Raw genomic sequence first — 5,902 nt, 5'->3', positions numbered from 1 at the left:
AGGTAGCTCAATTTTATGGAAAGTGTGTAAACCATGGGGGTAGGAAATTGGATTAGTCCAGAGCCAATTGAAAGTTGAAAGCACTTCAGTTTATTAACCTTAAAACAAGTGGATAAAAATGATGCAGTATTTGCAAAGGTTACCATGGAAGACCCATGGGCATTGACGACGACGAGTCACTGTATCCAACTCGGCAAGGGAGATAGCATGGGCAGGCACCAATTACCATGTCCTCAGAGATGATACGTACTGTTACTGTAATCCAAGCCAGACCTCACCAGCACGTGCTAATTAGACATGTTCGATTCGTTTCATATCAAATTGATTTTCGTACGAAATTGTTAGTATTCGGATCAATCTGTTCATCCAAATAGGTAAAAGAGTGAATATACAACAATTTCGAACAGGCAAAATAACGAAAAAAAAATTGAAAATCCGAACATATGAAAGAACGAAAATACGAACTTCCGAATAGATGAAAGAAAGAAAATGAAAATGTCTCTATAGCAAATGATTTGCATTTCGTATTTTCATTTATCTGTTCGGAATTTCGTATTAGCTTTCATCTGTTCGGAATTTCGTATTTTAGTGCCTTCACTTGTTTGGAATTTCTTTTTTCGTGTTCTGATCTTTTGAATGGGTGGTAATAGTGTATCCTAATATCTTTAGCCAATCAGCTTATAGCTTTTGTGTCAAGGAGTCACACTGCATTCCTGAGACAGGGTGTTTTTCCTTTACAGTTGTTGGGGAGAGTGCTGAGTCAAGTCTTGTGACAGAGGTAGTGAGTCACATAGAGTAAGTAGTAATACAAGACTTATTAGAAAAGGGTTATTTATGTATATATTTCCTGCAGATGTATTTTTTTCCTTGTGTGGGGCAGTGTGTGTTTGTTATAACCTTGCTGTCTGAGAGTTTCTTTTTTATTAAAAAAAAAATAAATACATTTTTGCAGTTGCATTTCTGATGGATAGATGTGTGTTTTCCTGTTAATAAGCACGGACATTTTTAAGGCCCGATTATACACTATCTTTATTTTTTTTTGAGCATTTTTTTTCTGTTTGTTTAAAAACAATAATGGATATAGATACTTCTCAAATTCCTCTCCCCACGAGGGAAGCAGCAGAGGAAAATGTTGCTTCTGATACAGTGAGAACCTCAAAAAAAGATAGTAGCAACAGGCCAATTGTAACACCTGCTCTTTTTTCAAGAGAGGCTAGATAATTCCCTCAAAGGCTGTTGCTAGTGGCCATAGTTATAGACGGCCAAAAAGTGAGATTTTTCATTTCGAGCAGGCAATTGCTCAAGATCAAAGCATAGCCATCAACACCACAACTGCTAGCAGCAGCTCTACAGATAGAGGTGAAGTGGCAGATATTTTACAACCTGCTGCTGAACATGACATACCTTTTAGCTCTTACCCTTGAAGGTTTAGATTTAGGATTGTGTTTAAATGTACAGGAAGAGGAATTACAACAATATCAAGAGTGTAGTCCAGCAGAGGACATTGGTCATGTGTCTCCTCTGTTATTTTCACCCACAGAAACAATGTCACCACCACCACCGCCTCTTCTGCTTCAGATTTAACTAGTGCAACCAGTGTTAGGCCACCATCATCTTCCATTGCTCCAGAAACTACTCAAAGTCATCACCCTGAACAAATGGTGGTACATTCTTCGCCACCCAGTGACAGTGGCAGTCAGCGGTCAAAAGTATGGGAGCATTTTTTTTCACTTGGAGTTGGTTGCCTAGCCAAGTACAAACTATGTGGCAGGGAAGTGAGTCATGGGAGAGTTTTAGGGCTTCTCACTAATGCTGGGATGAATCATCATTTTTGCTCCCACCATAAGCCTGTGCTGCTGAGAGAGGAAAGTGAGGGGGCAGCTCCACCTAGTAAAAAGAGGGGAAGCAGTACTAGTGATACTATTTCCACCGATAGACATGACAAGGTGCAACTGTTAGCCATCCCAGTCATCAGCATACCCTGCAGCAATTTAGCAGCTTTCATTCTAGGGGATGTCTAGGCAGCATTCGCACAAAATTACTCGCCTTTTTGGGCAACTGATAGCTGTCAGGGGAGCGCCTTATAAATTGGTGGAAGGGGAGCCATTCAAGCAACTAATGCAGGCAGTTACACCTCAGTATATTGCACCTTCCCATACTACATTCAGCCGTAATGTAGTACCTTCTTTATATAAATCATGTGTGCAGGCATTGGAAGAGGAGTTGGGCAGAGCTTCTGTCCAGTCTGTACACTTTACCTCAGAATTGTGGAGTGCTCCCAAGTGGCCAGCATGCCTTTTTATCATTGACTGCACACTGGTGGCAGCCCACTGTGTCAGAACATATAAAACTAAAATCAGACTCTGGACGACTCTTGAGGCGTCCCAGTGCTCGATACACCTCCCGGGCGCCCTGTGGCATATTGCATCGGTGCCGCTTGACGTCCGGCGCCATCCTGTGATCGACCCGACTCTCAGGGTCTGTGCCGCAGCCCTGGTGGTGGGTGACTCCTGGAGGGTAACCTCGCCCATGTTCCCGGTTCTGGCTAATCGGGCCTTCCCATCGGGATGTGGCGGCGGCCGCTTCCGGGCCTTGTTAGAGATGGGGAACTTCCGGGTGTCGCACTTCGGTTCGGGACGCATGCATTATCCTTGATCTATGCCTTGCTCTCGGAACCCCGGGGTGACTTTGTTCCCCCCCGGCATTGTGAAATGGGAACAGGAGCTGCAGAGGACTTTCACGCTGACTCAGCGTCGGAATATCGTTCGCTTTTCTCTGAAGTCCTCTATCTGCACACGCCTCCAGGAGGTTAACTATAAGATCCTGACACGCTGGTACTATACTCCAACGAGGATAGTGGGTTTCTTCCCGGAAGCATCGGACAGATGCTGGCGATGCCGAGCAGACCGTGGGACGATGCTCCATATCTTCTGGAGCTGTCCAGTGCTGAGCGACTTTTGGAGACAGGTCAGAGAGATATCCCAGCGAATGACCGACTTCGTGCTCCGCGATGACCCAGCACTCTTCCTCCTCCACTGTTCCTCCATCAAGCCTGATCACTATAAAAAGTCCATCCTCTGCCACCTCTTCAACGCAGCAAAGGCCTGCATCGGAGCTTGCTGGAAATCCACCGCCCCTCCATCCTTGCGGCTTTGGCTGTCCAAAATCAAGCAGATTAGTGACTTCGAAGACCTGGTGCTGACCTCGCAGGGCAGGAGGGAACTCTACTCGGCTACATGGGGGTGTTGGAATATGTTTGTCCTGTCAGACGAGGGCAAAGCGCTCCTGGAGACCCACTGATCGCACTAACTTGCTCCCGTGGACACCACCTCGCACGGGGTCCACTGACCGTTGACCTCTGACCGTCCTCTTCTCCTTCTTTATTTCCCATCTGCATTCTTGGAGCTGGGCGCTGGGCAGGCTCTGCATACCAGTGACTATTGTCCCCTTCTGCTCCCGCCCCTGACCCTCCCTACACCCCCTCTATCAATTTCCCCTCTTTTCTGTCCTGCTCCTTCCCTGCCCCCCTTTGTCTCCTAGTACCCTCCCCCGATGTGTTGTAAGCTACCCTCCTCTTCCTCTTTATTTTTATTTGGATCTCATGGTGAGAAATGTATACTCTGGGTAGATCTTCAACCCACAGTTCCAGTTGTGGACATTAATCTGAGGCACGCTGTTATCCACTGTTCGCAAGCCTGTTAGGGCTACACTGAATGTTTGACGCTCTTAGTAGCTTTCTACATGTTCTAGTATGCTACGAGTAGACCCGCTATTTATCTACCCTATTCTATATGACTCTGTTTTATTGATACTTCGCAATCACCTTTCTCACTCAATTGATGTGTTTTGACTCTGTATGCTGCAACACAACTTTGTCTGTACAATTGTATATTACTTGTACTTGTGTTTTTTCTTTACGTTTCAATAAAGAAAAATTTGAAGAAAAAAAAACTAAAATCAGGAGCAAGAAGCACAGGAGCTTGGGCAGTACATCTTAAGCAGGGACACTGTTCCTTCCTCTTGCATGCAGAGGTTATGAATAAGCAACACAGTGCTCAAAATATTTTGTGTGCACTACAAAAAATGGTGGTAGAGTGGCTTGGAGACCAAGCCAGCATGCAGTCAAAGTTAGGGTTTGTAGTAACAGATGAAGCAGCAAATATGATTAAGGTTCTGTGTGATGGGTGATTTGTGAAAGTCCGCTACTGGGCACATGTCCTGCATCTTGTTGTTAAGGCTGCTCTGGATAATGACAGTAGTGGAAAGATGTCAGCAGTCCAGGAATCTGGTCGTAAGATAGCAGGCCATTTTCACAGAAGTGTCAAAGATAGCAACATATTCAGATCTGAGCAGAGTAAGGCTGGCCTTACTTAGCACCGTTTGAAGCAGGACATAGGCACTTGGTAGAATTCAACATTAGAAATGCTTGAGAGAATACTTGAGCAACAAAGGGCAATTCGTGCTATGTCCCATGAACATTTTATAGGTATAGCTAGACCAATGAGCAGGGAGAAGTGGACAATAATTGGTCAGTTGGTGGCAGTGCTTAGTCCCTTGCGTGCTGTCACAGAAAGCCTAAACAAAGAGAATGCAAGTTTGGCTCACGTTATCCCCTTATCCACACACCTTGGCTAAAAGCTGGATGGCTTTCTGAGCAACAGAGAGCTGTTGCCTGGTGGCCATTTAGTTGCAGACATTGCTGCACTTCTAAGGAGGCTTAAGGGTCAACTAACCCTAAGCATTAACAAGCTCCTAGAAACTTGCCCTGAGCTAATGTTTGCTTCAATGTGTGATCATTAAATAAAGGGCAAAATGTCCCTCCGGAGCAATTTACTAACCATCTGGAGGGAAAAAGTAATTGAGAGGGTGTGTGACAGGCAAAGACAATTGTGTATGCCACTAGATTTGGATGAAGAAGAAGAACAGGAGGTGTCAACAACACCTATCAGTATCAGCACCACCACTGTTGCCCCGCACAGCCAGAGCAGATGAGTTTTGGGCTGAGACATTAGATAGTTTGATTGGACCCACAAGACTGCCTCCCAAGAAACAAAGTAGTGTCTCAGATACAGTAAAGGCTTATCTTTCTGAGCCACATTTGCACTCTACTACTGAGCCTTTACAATATTGGGATAAAAAGAGGGGGATTTGGCCTGCTCTCTCCATTGTAGCCCAAGAGCTTCTTTCCTGCCCTCCCAACCTCAGTCTAAAGTGAACGGGTATTTTCCATTAATGGAAATATTTTCTGCTCGCAGTGATCACAACTGGCTCCACAGCTGATGGAGCAGATGGCATTTCTGAAAGTAAACCTGCCAAAACAAGGATACCCTGCCCTAAACTTTGATACTGATCAACTGTCGATCTTTAATTTAATGTGTTCCAAGATTAGATGCCAAATAAAAAATGCAACAAAACCAAATATAGTGAAGGACAGGTCATCTATCCAAAATGAAATAAATATGTTGAATATATAAAAGTTATCACTCAGTCACAAAGTAGAGACTGACAGAGCCTGGGAAGCCTGGGAAGCTGAGATCAGCCCCATGGTGTTATTGAATGGTCTCTTTTGGGCTTTACATCTTCGCCTTTCTTTTATTTGGTTTTGGTTGGGATTGGGAAATCATCCCATCTCTAGCAGTTCAAAAAAAATTTAGATAAGTAAAATTGTCGGCCAAGAATTGATTTCGGACCACTTGAGATGGACCTGTCTGGTGTCTGCCACACAAAAAAGGAAGATGTAAACCCAAAAACAGACTATTAAATAATACCATGAGGCTGATCCCGGCTTTCCAAGCTCTCTTAGTTTCTACTTTGTGAGTGATAACTTTCATATACATATTCCTTTAATTTTGAATAGATACCATGACCTGTTGTATGTTTTATTTGGCATGTATTCTAATCT

General features: G+C 44.2%; 1 pseudogene across 1 annotated transcript; it reads left to right on the top strand.

The window, feature by feature from the left end:
* The first annotated feature begins 4,083 nt into the window (after positions 1 to 4,083).
* LOC309561648 (zinc finger BED domain-containing protein 4-like) lies at positions 4,084 to 4,992 on the top strand (annotated as a pseudogene). The gene has a single exon. The product of its transcript is annotated as a zinc finger BED domain-containing protein 4-like (transcript).
* The last annotated feature ends 910 nt before the right edge of the window (positions 4,993 to 5,902 follow it).

Source organism: Pelophylax lessonae (assembly GCF_965119305.1).
Source record: "Pelophylax lessonae genome assembly, chromosome: 8".
Taxonomy (NCBI): Eukaryota; Metazoa; Chordata; class Amphibia; order Anura; family Ranidae; genus Pelophylax; species Pelophylax lessonae.
The sequence above is the reverse complement of the archived record's forward strand: the minus strand, read 5'-3'. Positions and strand labels throughout refer to the sequence as shown.